Consider the following 17,951-nt stretch of genomic DNA (forward strand, 5'->3'; position numbering starts at 1 on the left):
GCGCCGAATAGCGCTTTATGCGCCAAGGTCAAAACCTTGAACATGACCCGCTTTCGGATGGGCAGCCAGTGTAGCGACTGCACCAGTACGGAGGCTCTCGCTCGCCTATGAAGGCCGAAAATCACGCGGGCCGCGGATTTCTGCACAACCTGCAGCCGCTGAACAAGATAGTCCGGGAGACCTATATAAAGGACGTTCGCATAATCCAATCTAGAGCCCACTAAGCCTTGCACGGTAATCTTCCTATGCTCTTCTGTGAGCAAAGGTAGGAACTTCCGGAGCATCTTGAGTATCCCATAGCAGGTGCCCGTCCGACCCTGAATATGTGGAATCAACGTCAGTTCCCATGAGGTACAGGGTCAGACTGATTTGCATATAACCATGTCTGAACTGGGGTGGCAGAGTGGGCTAAAGAACGGTGATGGATTAAATCCAGATCTCTTGACTGGGTGTGAGTGTCTGGTTGATTCAGAAGCTCCGTCCATCACCAACCCCTTTTGTAACGCTTTTGGCCGCCATAAGTGTGGCAGGGTATACTCAGACGTGAGTCCCTTGCTCACTTTGCCACTGGATTCAAGCAAGCCGGGCTGAAGAAGGCTGGAATGCCAGAAACCGTTCCTCGGATCTTGTTTCCGGTCCAGGGAAGACATGGCTTGGCAGTTCGGGCTGCACTGTTCCCATGAGGCACAGGGTCAGACTTATTTGCATATAGCCATGTCTGTACTGGGGTGGCAGAGTGGGCTAAAGAACGGTGATGGATTAAACCCAGATCTCTTGACTGGGTGTGAGTGTCTGATTGATTCATAAGCTCCGTCCATCACCAACCCCTTTTGTACCGCTACATGTGGCGCAGGGCATTACAACGTGACGCATCTCCCAGGTGCGTCACGTTGTAAGTACCCCCGCACCATGGAGCAGGATTTGCGTGGCTGCTGCATCACAAAAGTGACGCAACTGCGGCGTAAATGAGGCGCAAGGGGCTTGTAAATCTGCCCCCATGTGTTTTCATAAATCTGTACCTCACAGTTTGAGAAATATCATAATGGAAGTTGAAAGACAGGTGTGAGGACAGGCATCATATTGCAGAAGCTGGGTTTTTCCAGTGCTGAGGGTGAGTGGAAGTACAAAATAATATAGACTTACTTGTAACCAAAATATCAATGCCTAGTATATAAACAGGGAAGTATATATAGATAACTAGAGTCTTACTCTTCTTATCTCTAGATATATGAAGTATATTTAATTAAGACAAAAGTGTGGCACAGCTGTAGGTAGATGTGGAGTTTTGAATACGTTAGAATAGTCAATCTCTACCTATCTATATTCACTTATTTACTCAATATTCCGGTCCTTGTTATTTCAGTATTAATTTTCTGATAAATCAATGTTCCATGCTCAGTATTTCAGATTACAGTCCTGAGGGTACCGGCTGCAGTGCAGAGAAGTCTTGGAACTGTTGCTGTGGGGGACTGAGGAGCAGCCATGATGTCAATCAGGTAACCTGCCACCCCACCCCCAGCAACTTGAGACCCTCACGGGTGAGTAGTCACACTTAACAAACACCTGATTGATTGAATTCACCAGAGAGAGAATGATGGCAGCCATGGAATAGGAGAGCAGCTGAGTTGCTGCCGGTCCTGGTCCATATCAAGGAGCCTGTTAGACCTGGCATCCTTGTTGTGGCTTCCCCTGACTTTTCTCCTTCTGATCTGTTGTCTTTGACTGTTTGCTGCACTTTGTTTTTACTGGTTGTGGAACTCTGTGCACTTTTTCACTGATGACCAAGTGCTCTGTATCTAAAATGTGATAACAATTGGTTTATCCCTGATTGGCATCTTTAATTTACCTACAAGTCCCTAGTACAGCGTTCTACATGTGTCCAGGGCCTCTAAGTCTAATGCTACTGGTGGGACTTCAGCACTTAATGTGCCACCAACATAAGTAGCCCTTTAAACATGTGTCAGACCTGCCGCTGCAGAGCCTGTATGTGCAGTTTTAAACTGCCATGTCAACCTGGCAAGATAACCTACTTGTCAGGCCCAAACCTTCCTTTTCATTATTTATACATCACCATTTGAGTAGGCCCTAGACAGCCAAAGGGCAAGATGCAGTTTACTTAAAAGGTAGGACATGTAATATTAAGTTTTACAAGTCCTGGAAGTAAAATACTCCTAAATTCATGTTTCACTAATGCAAGGCCATCTCACCCATAGGATAACATTTATAACGCTAACTTATAACATTTTATAAATGTAGCTTCTAATTGGGAAAATATAGGAACACAACATAAAACCTTGTGTCTCTGGACTCACCATTTAGAATGACATCTTTTAGTGAAGTTGGTTTTTAGATTGCAGTTCTGAAAATGTCACTCATAGAAAGTTATTACAGCAAAAAATGTTCCTGGACATACTTTTAGTCAAGAACATTTAAATGCGAACATTCATTTTTAGTCCGATTTACTTCACGGTATTTAATCCTGAAAAATCAAAAGGAGAAAAGAAAACATACAAAAAGCCAAAATGCGTTTATAGTCTTGTCAATAGTACCCAAAAATTATTTAGAGCACAATGTTATATAAAGTCATATAAGTTAGCAATTTATTTCACATTCATATATACAAATCTCTAAAGCAGAAAGATCGAGGGGATGCTGCAGTAGAAAGTGCAAAAGTGTGTGCTCAAGTGAAAGAGAGAAAATGAATATAAAAGAAGATCCAATAATTTAAAACAGGGACTAAGGGTCTATTCCCTTAGTAGGAGCCTGGCCCACGTATATTAGTCATATGGTTAGCTTATCGTTTTTCAGGGGAAGAGGTGGACAGGGGAACAGGGGTACAGGCTTCACAGATGGCGGAGAGATCATCGACGTTCCGACCCTTGCGCTGTGGAGGGAGGATCAACACCTCAGCTACGGGTCTTTCTCAAGACAGACGGGGGATGGGGGTGTGAACCTAAGTTGTAGTAAGACAGTGCCTGAAGAATGAGGTTGGCCACCAATAATTGATGTGCTCCAATGTTCCACACAATTGGAAGAATGATCAAAAACTCAGCCCTTAATGAGGAGGTATTCCACAGGAAATGAATTCCAGATGCAGATCGGTGAAACTTGCTCGATGCAACCCAAGCGTTAAATGCTACTTAGTAAGCACAGTCAGTCATAATCATGGCCTGGCTATGTTAATGAAAAACTGCCGACTTCCTACTCGGGTGCCGTCACACCCGAAGGTTGGCATGTTCTTACATAAATCATGTGGTGCCTTCTGCCTGTCTCTAGTATACAAGTCTGGGGTGGGTGACAGCTGGCTTCCTGCATTCCTGCTAGACAGCCGCACACAAAGGAAGGGTAGCTGTGCCCGAGTGGTCAACTGCATGTTGATAGGTCTGTGCGAGCCTTGTGAGAGGGAAGAGATGAAATTTCTACCTTAAAGGTCTGTGCCTTGTCGCCCTGTAGGGAGTATGGAGCCAGGAAAGGGAAGGGTAGGGTCTTTTGTGCTACAAATACCTTTTTGAAGTCTGCCTAATCCAAAGGCTAAAATAGGTATAAGCACTGGGCCTCTGACACCATGTACTCAGGACACTCCAGGAAGAAGATTCTGCCAGGAAGAAAAGCTTCTGCGCTCAGGGAGGGACTCTCACATTGCTAACTGCTTTGCTGTGTTGGCCTGTTGCCCGCTGATATCAGTGCTGCTGGAGGGGCTGCCACTTTGCTACCTGCTTTGTTGTGTTGGCCTGCTGCTTCTTGCCTAAAAGTGAAAAGGACTGGTCTGGCTCTTTACATCCTAAGGGTTTAAGTTTCTCCAAGGGCTTGTTGACGTGCCTCTTGTAGCTGAAGTATCAGGGATATACAAAACCTTACCTTTCAACTTCATCCCAGCTCCTAGACTTTATTTGCTGTTAGTTTTACTCTTGTCAACTGTGCCAAGCCAGTCCAGGGTCCTTGGATGTGAGTTTAAAGTGGAGCATCTGCCAGAACCTGTGCTTCAATATCTCTGTGCTGATCAGATACCAACATCTTGTCTGCAGCGACATTGGGAATGATGCATCAGTACCACTGTGAGGTCTGGATCCGGCGTACTGCACATAGCAGCACCTCCTGGATTACCGCTTTAGGGATCAATGCATAGCCACCAGCACATGAAAAAGATCAACACATCTCCAGTGTAGATTAACCTGGCGCATCATCCTCGGTTCCGGACTCTGCATTTCCTCCAAGGAACTGATGCCTCACCACTACCACATGTAGTTCTGCGACAAAGCTTAGGGTACTTTTCTAAGTTAGCCCTGTGTGGGTCCTGTTACTGGCCTACGCTCTTTCGCCGCCTGGACTTTGTTCCGGTTCAGCGCAACCTACAGTAACACCGAACTATTTGCTTCTCAGTGCTATTTTTCACTTATTCTATAAAAATTCATATCTTGACCTTTACTATTTGGAATTTTATTGTTATGATCTTGTTTTGTTCAGTATATAATAATCTATTTTTCTGGTGTCTAGTCTTTTTGTGGTGTTTTCACTAAATTGCTGTGTGTGTGTGTGTAGGTGTGTGCACAAATACTTTACACATTGCCTCATTAGTTTAGACGGACTGCTTTGTGCCAAGCTACCAAAGGGTGAGCACAGGTGACCATTTAGTGTGTACCTCACTCACCCTTACTAGGATTGTGGTTCCTGCTCGGCCAAGGTGCATAACTCTGCCAACCAGACACCTGATTTCTAACAGTGGCGCATGAACATTGCTCGTTCTGCAGGTCATGATTTTTTTTATTGACTGCCAGGGTCAGAATGTTTTCTTGTGCAGCACCAGGTGCCATTGCTGTGTTTCTACACCTTTTCAGGCCCCACTAGATACTGTCAGTTTTTGTTGTGTACGTAATTTTGCTACATGTTTCTAAGATCAGTTGTTGGTATAGTATTTTGTAACATCCTAGGTGAGTAACCTCACTTCAACTAGCCCCAGTATCTTTGATAGTGGTGTGTGTAAAGGAGAACAGTCCATGAAAAACAGGCCTATTCTTGCTTTTTCTCTCTTTAAACAGTCAATGACCACTCCTAACCAAGCCAGATCACTTGCTCCCATCATCAGAAGGCTCCTGCCCAGTACAGGGATTCTCTCTCTCTCTCTCCTTCTCTCTGGCAGCCACCACTGTGTGATATATATACATACTGGCAGTCACCAGTGGATAGTTATTATGAGGACCAAAGTTTTCATAGTAAAAGTGTTTTTGTTCTGCAGATAACTTTGGCACTCCTTGCTGAATCTTAAAAAAAAATGTAAAAAACGTCAACTTTTTGTTTTAGCTGCTGTTTTCAAAGATTTGGGGTGATCGATGAAGTGGGGGTTAGGAAAAAAGGGGAGACTCAAAACACGTTTTGCCCATGTTAGATCTATGGGGATTTTCATTTTTTGAAAAAACATATAGCCCAAACGGCTGAACGTAATTACACCAAAATTGGCAAAAAGCCAGAGGTTTCTATGTGAGTTGGAGTAAATAGGTTCAGTAGTTTCAGAGATATTTACCTTAAAAAATATAGATGTCTGGGAGCCCAGCAGTCTACAGAAACCCTACTAACATGTAATTGGCTGCCAACACTTCAACCAGGAAGTGTTTGCAACCAGCTTGACTGGGTAGGAATACTAAAGGGACTCCTTCCCCAAGCAGTAGTGTGCCTGGCGGCACGTTTGCAGAGTTGTGGAGAAAGGGGTTGTGGGCTCTGATGTTCTCTCAGCAATCCTGCTGTGTGGGTATTACTGGAGGTAATAGGAGGGCTAGTTGGCTGGTAAGAACACTCAAGAACCAAGGGGACTTCATCCCCCAACTAGTAGTGCACCAGGAGGTGCATTTACAGAGAGGCGCAGAAAGGGGGTATGGCCACTGAAAACCTCTCAGCAAACCCACTGGCTTACTAGTGGTTAAAGGAGGGGTAGTTGCCCCTCAAGGACCCTCAATAGCCAAGGAGTCATCTTCCCCTACTAGTAGTGAGCCAGGAGGCACGTTTGCGAACTGGTGGAGAAAGGGGGCATGGCCTCTGACAACCTCTAAGCAATCATACTGCGTGGGAAGTACTTGAGGTAACAAGACGCATAGGTGGCACGAAGGAGTTGGTAGGAGGGGTAGTTGGCTTGCTCAAAGCGGACCACAATTGCTGTGACAGAAAGGGAGCTGCATGTTCAATAGCTCCCTCTGTGTCTAAACAATGCTGGCTCCCGAAGGAGGTGGGGAGCTGGCAGGGACTGCAGGGACCTTGAGGCTCACACCCATGTTCCCCAACATTCCTAACTAAGTGGGTGCCCTGGGTGGGACCAGGGCACCCACATAGAGGTCGGGACCTGGGGATGGAGTGCCCAGGACCAAAATTGGCCCAGCAGGTGGGCTGAATGGACCACTTTCCTTTTGAAAAAAAGAGAGCAGGCCCCAGGGGATGGGGTACATGGGCCAAAATCGACCTAGGAGGGGGCCGCATGGCCCTCCTACCCTATTGTTTTTTTTAAATAATAATAAAATTGTAGCCCTAGGGGATGAGGTCCTCGGGTCTGAATACGGCCCAGGAAGGGGGTCCACACAGCCCCCGTCCCCTAAAAAGTTGCCGGAGGCCCAGCTCCTTCACCGCAACTCTGCAAACACACCTCTTGGCATACAAATCTTTGGGGAGGAAGTCACCTTGGCTGTGGCAGGTTCTTGGGGGCCAACAATCTTTTCTTTTACCCCCTGTATGTCCCAAACAGCGGGATTGCTGAGGGCAATTAAGTCCTCTTGGCTGCTTAGGGTCCTGGGGGGGCAGCTATCTCTCCTGTTACCTCTAGTAAGTTCCACACAGTGGAATTGCTGATTGGTTGTCAGAGGCCATGCCCCTTTTCTCCACCACTCTGCAAATGCACCTCCTGGTGCACTGTTGATTTGAGGATGAAGTCCCCTTGGCTTCATGGGATCCTTGGGACCAACTACCCCTCCTGTTACCTCCAGTAGGTCCTACAGAGTGCAATTGCTGAGAGGGCTTCGGAGACCAAACCCCCTTTCTCCACTACTCTGCAAACACACCAACTAATGCGGTGCTAGCTGGGTAATGAAGTCTCCTTGGCTCTAGAGTGTCCTTATGGGCCAACCACCCCTCCTGTTATGTCCAAAAAGTCCGACACATCGCAATTGTTAAGAGGTCTTCAGAGGCCTCACTCCTGTTCTCCACCACATTGTAAATGCACCTCCTGGCGCATTGTTGTTTGTGGGATGAAGCCCTCTTGGATGCTGAGGGTCCTTGGGGGCCCAGAAGCCCTCCTGTTACCTCCAGTAGGTCCAACACAGCAGGATTCCTGAGAGCTGGTCGGCAACCCTACACCCTTTCTCCACCACTTTGCAAATGTGACTACTAGCTAAATAAAACATAGAAATTCAGTTAAAAAACAAAAGGTAACTGGGATGTAAAAGTAAGGAAATAGAATTTTAAAAACCTTAGAAATTCACAGAAACACACAAAGGGTTTAGGGACTTTATTTTTAGGCTAAGATTTCACTCAAGCAAAACCAGTGAAATTCTGCATTTACAGTTACTTGAGCTAACAGTAACTTACGCCTCTGCAGTGCACTGCTTATGGCTTATAATCTCACATATGACATCACTGTTGATATGGTCAGTGACATCACATATGACTTCACTGATGAAATCTCAAATGACCTCACTGATGACAGCATCCACAGAACCACTCACCAACCTATTCATACCCCAATACAACCTCTCATAGCCCACTCCCACACCCGCACACCCACTCACATAACCATTCACAGACCTATACCAGAACTTGCACACCCACTCACTCCTCCATAGAGCCACTCACACACCCACTCGCTCACTCGTACAGCAACTCACACAATCATTAACTGGTCCATTCAGCCACTCATGCAACCAATCACTCACCCATATATCCAGCTACATAACCACACACTCACCCATATAGCTACACACAAACCGTTAGTAGTTATATTTAGGGTGACATGTATGTATATATATTAACTATTGGTGCTCGCCAATAGGTAGTTATAGTTAGGTCCTAGTTGTCATAGGAATTAGCGGTTTTTGATTTGCCAATATCTTTGGCGCCATTTGATGAATCTTTGTTAAATTTTCAAAACTGATGGGGAACTCCAGTCAGCTCCTGTCTTGAAAGTTTTGAGTGATTCCTCAAGCGGGAGCTGAGAGAAAATTGGGGTCCCAAAACATGTTTTCTCCATTCAATTTCCATAGGAAACTAAGCTACAGCCAGTACTGCTGAACTGAATTACACCAAATTTGGTAAAAGGATAGCCATTGGTTAAGAAAGCGTGCTTTTTTGTGAGTTGGTGTTAATCCGTTCAGTAGTTCCTGAGGAATATTCAAAAAAAAATATTGATATCTGGTGACCGAGGATGCTCCGCGAACCTCCCGATCATGAGCTTCATTTTGGCTGCAAACACTCTAAACCAGGAAGTGTTGGCAGCCATCTTGTGACTGGGTAAAACTGAGTCACAAGGAAAAAAGTGAAAAAAGGTTAAAAATGAAGGAAAGGGGCAGGATAGAAATACCCTGACCCCCTAGGACTGCTCACGGGTAAACAGTCAAAATATCGAGTTTTTAATTTCGACCTACACTTATATCGAGTTGCTAATATCGATGGGACAGAATATCGATGTCCAGAATATCGATGGCCAGAATATCGACCCTAAGGTAAGTAATATCGAAATCACTAATATCGATAGCATATATATCGATGTAAGTAATTTCGATTTACTAATATGTGTTAGAAATATTAGTTAAGTATTTAAATTAATTGTTATAATATGTGTTTAATATGTTTTTATAATTTAAAAATATATAAAAGTAAATAATATGTTTTACTACCACAGCGGGTTGTGGGTTTATAGGGGAATAGGGTGGGAAGTAATTTATTTGTAATTAAATAATTATTTTTCAATGAATAATTTATTTTGCAATTAAATATTAATTGGCAATGATTTATTTTAATTGATTAATTGATTAATTAATTGATAATTTATGTATATTTTTAACTAAATTATATGTTTTACTACCACAGCGGGTTGTGGGTTTATAGGGGAATAGGGTGGGAAGTAATTTATTTGTAATTAAATAATTATTTTTCAATGATTAATTTATTTTGCAATTAAATATTAATTGGCAATGATTTATTTTAATTGATTGGTTGATTAATTAATTGATAATTTATGTATATTTTTAACTAAATTATATGTTTTACTACTGGAGCGGGTTGTGGGTTTATAGGGGAATAGGGTGGGAAGTAATTTATTTGTAATATTAATAAATTTTGGGTAACAGGGTATTTTTAGGGTTCAGGGTCAGTTTTCAGTTTTTGGGTAAAGGGGTATTTTTAGGGTTCAGGGTCAGTTTTCAGTTTTTGGGTAAAGGGGTATTTTTAGGGTTCAGGGTCAGTTTTCAGTTTTTGGGTGAAGGGGTATTTTTAGGGTTCAGGGTCAGTTTTCAGTTCTTTGGTAAAGGGGTATTTTTAGGGTTCAGGGTCAGTTTTCAGTTTTTGGGTAAAGGGGTATTTTTAGGGTTCAGGGTCAGTTTTCAGTTTTTGGGTAAAGGGGTATTTTTAGGGTTCAGGGTCAGTTTTCAGTTTTTGGGTAAAGGGGTATTTTTAGTGTTCAGGGTCAGTTTTCAGTTTTTGGGTAAAGGGGTATTTTTAGGGTTTAGGGTCAGTTTTCAGTTTTTGGGTAAAGGGGTATTTTTAGGGTTCAGGGTCAGTATTCAGTTTTTGGGTAAAGGGGTATTTTTAGGGTTCAGGGTCAGTTTTCAGTTCTTTGGTAAAGGGGTATTTTTAGGGTTCAGGGTCAGTTTTCAGTTTTTGGGTAAAGGGGTATTTTTAGGGTTCAGGGTCAGTTTTCAGTTTTTGGGTAAAGGGGTATTTTTAGGGTTCAGGGTCAGTTTTCTGTTTTTGGGTAAAGGGGTATTTTTAGGGTTCAGGGTCAGTTTTCAGTTTTTGGGTAAAGGGGTATTTTTTGGGTTCAGGGTCAGTTTTCAGTTCTTTGGTAAAGGGGTATTTTTAGGGTTCAGGGTCAGTTTTCAGTTCTTTGGTAAAGGGGTATTTTTAGGGTTCAGGGTCAGTTTTCAGTTTATGGGTAAAGGGGTATTTTTAGGGTTCAGGGTCAGTTTTAGGTTTTTGGGTAAAGGGGTATTTTTAGTGTTCAGGGTCAGTTTTCCCTACTGTTGCTCCCACTGGAGTGGGAATAGTAATTATTGTTAAGTAATTATATATTATATATGATTTATCATTTTATTTTTTTATTAAATATGTATTATTATTTTTTTAACAATTATAACATATATTTAAATATGTTTAAGTAATTAATAAGTATTATTTACAGTTTTTTTTATGTTATTTTAAATTTAAAAAAAATCGATATATTTAACAACGATATTTTTAACATCGATATTAATTTTTCGATATTTTGGTACTTACCATGTTGTACATAGGGCGTCGATATTTTTGCTATCGATATAATTACGCCGATATTTGTGTAGGTCGAAATTCTGTCTGTCGAAATTCTGTCATAGATCCCTGCTCACGGTGTCCCCCAGGGACCGCCAGGGCCAAAAAAGCATTTCATTTTTTAATTTTTCAGCAGGATTTGCGCACCCAGCGCGAATCCCACCAACACATTTTTTTTTTAATGAAGCATGGTCTCCCGCTCTCCGTTTTAATAAGCCCCCGGGTTGGCCAGGTTCCCGGGGCTTGTAGACTTCATTCTGTCTCCATGCGAAGCCAAGCATGTTCCTTGCTCTTGCAGTTCCTTAACATCAGTATTCTGTAATGTGCATTGCTGGGAATGCTCTAGGAAACGCACTGGTGAATTTTCAACAAAATTTGCAAAATAGTGGTGACTTTGGGGCACATTTTTCTCTGTTGAATTAAGTGGGTTTGGGCAGATTTGTGTCTTTTTCTCCATGTGTAAATGCAGAAACCCACAAAGTATTTGCAAAATCTGTTATTTCAGATCTGACCAAAAAAAAGGCAATGTGAAGTTTGCAAACGTGCTCCAGGTTACCTTACAGACAAATACAGCTGCCCCAGTCTTACCAATGAGAAGGATAAAAGTGGCAGCAGCAAGACCTGACTGCGAAGGATGACTTCCATAAGTGTGCGCTGTGAGGCTGCTCCATGGCGCAGTTCACCCCACTGCTCCAGCCATGCACCAAAGTCCATGGCTCTAAGCCATTCATGGAGATGTAGGCTTTGTGCCTGGGCTCGCCAGGTCCAAAGCTGGACACCACATTAAAGTACCCAGGCTTGTGCAGATAAGGCTCAGAGTATCCCAGAAAGTGGGAGACTTCCTTGTCCCGTGAGGGCCCCTTGCTGCCTTGTGCGCCTCCCCCTCTGCCCAACCGTTATTATATATGGGGTAACCCAAAGAAAGTCCTAGGACCTGGGTATTGAGTGTTACAGATATGGTGGTCCTAGACGTTAAATTCCACACACAATATTTGATATTATTTCAAAGAAGCTTTTTCAATTCTTATTCCACATGCGAAATCAATCCTGCAATGAAGAATTTTGGAAACAAAGAAGAGAAAACACAATAGCCCAAAACAAACAGATGTCCAGTATACACACAAAAGAATTGTTCAATCGTTTTAAAAGTAGAGGAGAGAAGACTCTACTGTTTATTCTCAATAAAATTCCTCCTCATGGTACAGTACATAAATATGCAGTTATTGTGAAACAGGGGGTTACCAAAAGGGTAAAGTGCATAGAGTGAGAAATTTAGTGCTCGTGTGAGAAAGAAAAGGACCAAGAGGTCAGGGGATGGTGAATTACACAAATGTCTTTGAGTCCAAGGTTAAGATAATCCTTGGCGTGGTTCAACAAGAGCCTGCCCTCAATGGTTTTTTGCAAAGAAATGTCAATCTTTTTTGTCTTTGCGGCGATCAATTTGCTCGGTGCTTCGTATCTTCAGAGGGGTGAGTGGGCAGGGGCATAAGAGATGCAGGCTCAATGAGAGGGAGATTGTCGACGTTTCGACCCAAGGATACGAAGCCCTTACATTTTTGTTACAGGTGTCCGCCAACACTGCTGGGGTTACATGAGTATAATGTAACTTAGCTCCTTCCCTTCACCTTTCCCGTCTTGATGAAGACCCGTCCATGAGGATATAAACTGCCCTTCGTATCCTTGGGTCGAAACGTTGACAATCTCCCTCTCATTGAGCCTGCATCTCTTATGCCCCTGCCCACTCACCCCTCCGAAGATACGAAGCACCAAGCAAATTGATCGCCGCAAAGACAAAAAAGATTGACATTTCTTTGCAAAAAACCATTGAGGGCAGGCTCTTGTTGAACCACGCCAAGGATTATCTTAACCTTGGACTCAAAGACATTTGTGTAATTCACCATCCCCTGACCTCTTGGTCCTTTTCTTTCTCACACGAGCACTAAATTTCTCACTCTATGCACTTTACCCTTTTGGTAACCCCCTGTTTCACAATAACTGCATATTTATGTACTGTACCATGAGGAGGAATTTTATTGAGAATAAACAGTAGAGTCTTCTCTCCTCTACTTTTAAAACGATTGAACAATTCTTTTGTGTGTATACTGTACATCTGTTTGTTTTGGGCTATTGTGTTTTCTCTTCTTTGTTTCCAAAATTCTTCATTGCATCATTGATTTCGCATGTGGAATAAGAATTGAAAAAGCTTCTTTGAAATAATATCAAATATTGTTTGTGGAATTTAACGTCTAGGACCACCATATCTGTAACTCCCCCTCTGCCCAAGGCTGGCACATCCATGTACTTCTTCACTAGGAATGGCCCTTGAGGTGACAGTTCCAGGGCACTTTGCTGGACACCAACCCCGTATGAGATATGTCAGCTGTAGTAGCAGTTCCCAAAGTGGTAGCCATAGCAGAGGGAGGGCACGCTGACCTTGGTGATGCTATCCTTGCTGGAGTCTGATCAGGCAGTGGTGGAAGATCTCTCAGGTGTCGAGAAAGTGAAACCAGATGTTGCTTGACCAGCAGTGGGCCCGAAGACGTTAGGGAAGGAGAGGAAGCCCCGAACCTGGCCGCTGGAATACGTGCTCTCTGCTCGGAACCCGTACCTGTCCCTCTCACGGGCTTGCACATGGCTCTCTCCTCCACCCGCAGGCCTCGCAAAGTCAGAGATTCCCTTGAAGCAGGTTAGGTGATCGCAGTGCGGTTATAAAAACTAACCTCCTGCAAGAGGGAGGGAGATGGAAGTGTGTGTGCAGCATGCCAAGTCCAAAGCCATTGGCCCTCTAAGAGAACGTGGTCCTGGAGCGCTCAGACCATCTATGCCCTCAGCCCCCATCACAAGGTGATCTCATACCAAGTCCCCTGCGCATAGGCCCTTCTACAAGAGGAGTCCTGCCCCAACCAAATATTCAACACGAAGGCCTCCAGCACTCTACCCCCTCGCCACCATCCACATCAAGGACAGCTCTTGCCTCCAACTCAAGGACTCTTACCCCCATCGCCCTCCACAAGGAGGGATACTGCCTCAATCCAGTTCCCCGCTGCTCCCCCGAGTGCCCTTACCACCTCCACAGGGAAGAGGGCCCTTGTCTGCTGGACCCTCCGCAAGGAGGGCTCGCCTTGTGTACCCACTCACAAGATGGGCCTTCGCACAAAATCCACCGAGGCGTGGCCGCAACGAGTCTCCCTCACCTTCTGATTCATACTTGAGCCTGTGCCCTCTACATCCATCAGAATTGCTGCTCCTGTGCCCCCTGCACCCATCAGAAGTGCAGCTCCTGTGTCCCCTGCACCTATCAGAAGTGCAGCTCCAGCCCCTACAATTTCGCTTCTAATGCATGCTCTCTTTCAAGCACGGGCTGTGCACCAGGTTATATGTTTTTGACAGTAACGTAAAACAGAGTTGAGGGAGACATCAAGACAAGAGGCAGATGTTTCCAGAGCCCACACTGTACTACGTTTCTTCTTGTAGGGCACGTGCGAAGAAGCCTTGATTTTAATTGTCAAGGCTAACTCCACGCATCTTAACTTATTGCCGTGTTTATACAGCTTTCTCAACAGTGTGCGTTGTGACAGGAACCAAAGAGTTGTGTCTTCCTGCAACACAATACGTTGAATAAAAGAGACACACAAGCCACGCACCGTCAAATAATTATGTAAGGACAGACAGACACAAAACACACAAAGACATACATACTCTGAGGCATACACACAGAGAAACATCACACATAAACAAAGACACAAATACGCATGAAAATATGTAAACACTGAGCTACAGAAACACACACACACAAGCTAGCACCCAAATGTACTGACACAGGAACACACAAATAACCAAACATGGATGCATACCACATGCAAGAAGAAATACATGGACTCACAAAGTAACACACAGTCATAGAAACACAACCGCACACATGAACACAAACCCATACCAAGTTTAACACACTGTCACAGCCACATTTACATGGGCACACACCGGCGCAGCCACATGTACATGGGCACACAAAATTCACAAAAACACACACATACTAACACAGCCACATGTACATGGGCACACACTGTACAGAAAGACACTCTCCAACGGACACTCACATACACGTGCACACTTGTTTCAAAAACCTTTATTAAAAATGTTTACATTACATAGAGAAGAAAGTTGATTCCAATCAAAGATAGCCATAGCTGTCATGTTTCATATTCTTTGCCAAATGATTGTTTAACACATTGCAATCATTCCCTCCCTCTGCCCAGACCATAACAAAAGAACCCCCCACCCTACATAAAACAGCATTTTAGTATATTACAGATATCAGCAACATTCAGCTCCGAAGTCCAGGGCTCTGAAGAAATACAGTTCAATATTATCTCACATACATTACCAGCCCATATCTATGTGGATAAAGATTCCAACATCACTCCATTCAATTGTTTACTGCTATTAGGCCTGCTCATATTCGAGGGTATAGTACCTCTGTACCCTCTAGCACAGCATCTATTAGAGCCTCATTACTCCCCCCGCCTCCAGCTACCTCTTCCCAGCTTACCTGGTCCGCTTCCCTGTCTGACCCCTGTGCAAGTAGGTAAGTGGTCAGTGGGCCCCAGATAACTTTTGGGTGGGATGTTATAGGTAGGAGATCAGCATAGCAATGTAGATGGTCCTGCCAAGTGGAGAGGTCATGCAGCCAGTCCTTGAATTTGGAGGCACAGCCTCTACCACATCTGCAGGCCACCTGGTGTTTCGCAAGCAATTTTCCCATTGCCAAATATTTCTTGTGTACTGTAGTAATATCTTGGATCAGGCTCAAGAGTGCCACTTGTGGGGTCGGCGGTATTTGTACTCCAATCATGGCTGAACAAGCTACCTCGCTACCACGCTGCTGCGCTGACCGCTGTTGCGCTCACGCCTACTTTTAATCTACCCTGTTTTGCCATTTATTTTCTTCTTATTTTAGAGCCTTCTACCCTGTTTTTAATTGGGAGCCCACTTACTGCACATAATTTTGTTGTTTCACCGCCATTTAGGCGGGTCCGGTTCCCGGGGCTGGTGTTTTGCGGGCGCCATCTTGGATCAGGACAAGGATCCTACTTCGGCAAGCGCCATTTTGAGCGTTCTAGCGCTCTGACAACAGCGCGGGACGCCTACTTAAGACGATCTTAGTTTCTTTGGTAGCCTGAACAAGCTACCTCGCTACCACGCTGCTGCACTGACCGCTGTTGCGCTCACGCCTACTTTTAATCTACCCTGTTTTGCCATTTATTTTCTTCTTATTTTAGAGCCTTCTACCCTGTTTTTAATTGGGAGCCCACTTACTGCACATAATTTTGTTGTTTCACTGCCATTTGGGCGGGTCCGGTTCCCGGGGCTGGTGTTTTGCGGGCGCCATCTTAGATCAGGACAAGGATCCTACTTCGGTGAGCGCCATTTTGAGCGTTCTAGCTCTCTGACAACAGCGCGGGACGCCTACTTAAAGTCGCTCCAGTAGGGACGCCGTCGCGCTGCCAGAGTCCTGCCCGTCTGCGCCCGTCAGCGACGAGGAAGCGCGAGTCGCGGCAAGACTGTGGGCACAAGTTAGGTCTACTATTATTATGCCTGCTATACCTTCAATCTGCTATACTCGGGATGAACTGCTATCCTTCAGGAATAGGGTCGATGCTGGTTCATGCGACCCTGTCGACCCCCTATCCGGTCCATTCACTTGTGGCTGCAGGGGGCCGCCCGTGTACTTCGGATCTGGAACTTGAACGTGAGGTCACTGGTCAAATACCACCAGTTTATAGTTATACATGACCTCATTGAAAAGGACTCCCCCGACCAACTTCTTCTTACCGAAACCTGGCTCCAGGACTCGGACGCCGCTATTCTCAATCTTACATTTCCTCCGGAATATAGGGTCTTTACATTGAATCGTGCCACAAGAGGAGGCGGCATAGCCATGGCGGTAAAATCGTGCTTCCCAGCGGAATGGAAAGCCCCTGGGTTGCCTGCCTGTGAAAGTGCTCTCTTTAAAGTGTCCTTTAGTCATCATTTCACGTTGAGTGGCATTCTTATCTATCGCCCTCCAGGCAATGGCACAGCCTTCAAGTCCGCCCTTGCTGACATGGTTAGTTCCTTAGCACCTAGCGGTGCGAACTTTAATATCACCGGCGACCTTAACATTCACTTTGATCGCGTCTCATCTACAGCCATAGACACTTTGCTTGCAGATCTTGAAGCACTGCAACTTGTTCGACTTGTTGCGCTTCCTACTCACACTGGGGGACACATCCTTGATCCCTTCTTCTCCACTTTGGAGAGGATGAAGGTATCCAACCCGATCCAGGTTGGCTGGACCGACCACCTCTTGGTGGAAGTCTTTTGTCCCATTGATAACGTGCCATTCAAACCTGTGGATAGGCTGATCCTCAAAAGACATTGGCACAAGCTCAAACTTGAGGAATTTTATAGGATTTTGGAGCGGAAACCCTTAAGTCCTTTTTTGGATGTGGAGCAAGGGTGCGACCTGTTCTGCAATTGGATTTCGGATGCCCTTGATTCCCTTATACCTATGCGCTGGTCCAAATGCAATTCTAGGCACCCAGTCCGTGGTATAATGACTCTCTTGCCGAGCTTAAAAAACTCTGCCGGAAAGCTGAGAGGGAATGGAGGAAGTCCTATGACCTCAACCTGAAATCCTCTTATTTTGCCAAATTGAAGACCTATCATAGGGCAATCTGCAGAACTCGGGCCGCATTCTATGCCCATGAATTCCAAACTAGCACCAACCCCTCTAAATTAATTTTCAAGGTCCTTAAAGACCTTATGAATAAAAGAGCCACTTCGGCAGAAATTTGCACCGACTCTCATTGTGAGAGTTTATCCTCCTTTTTTTTGGAGAAAGTGCAGGCTATCTACCGAGGATTTGACCCATCTCTGTCGGATCCTGAGCCAGTGGACCCGAGTTTCTCGGATTATGAAACTCTGACTTCCATCCCTGATTTGTCTATGGAGGCTTTTGACAAACTAAGTCTCAGGATTAAATCGGGTTCCCCTCTGGATCCGTTGAAGCCAGATCAAATTAAACTGCTCTCCCCCTTGTGTCGGGTTCCAATTATCACTCTGATCAACCTGTCGTTGTCCACAGGATCGGTCCCCTCCGCATGGAAGCGGGCGGTAGTCACCCCAGTTTTAAAGAAGGCAAACGCAGACCCGCTTCTGCCTGAGAACTATCGCCCCATATCTCTTCTCCCCTGGACGGCCAAAGTCACCGAGGCTCATGTCAATTCCATCTTGACTGACCATCTAGCTCATAATCATATCTTAGATCCAAGTCGGAATGGTTTTCGACCGGGACACAGCACCAAGGCTGCCTTGCTCTACATGATCGAGCATTTGCATCTGGTGCTTGACTCTGGGTGGACGGCGGCGCTCCTCCTATTAGACCTGAGCGCCGCATTCGATACGGTGTCTCACTG

The 17,951-nt window shown here is 44.8% G+C and overlaps 1 pseudogene; it reads right to left on the bottom strand.

The window, feature by feature from the left end:
- Positions 1-2,415: 2,415 nt before the first annotated feature.
- LOC147724342 (homeobox protein Hox-D13-like) lies at positions 2,416-16,434 on the bottom strand (annotated as a pseudogene).
- Between the last annotated feature and the right edge of the window lie 1,517 nt (positions 16,435-17,951).

Source organism: Lissotriton vulgaris, chromosome 4_1 (assembly GCF_964263255.1).
Source record: "Lissotriton vulgaris chromosome 4_1, aLisVul1.2, whole genome shotgun sequence".
Taxonomy (NCBI): domain Eukaryota; kingdom Metazoa; phylum Chordata; class Amphibia; order Caudata; family Salamandridae; genus Lissotriton; species Lissotriton vulgaris.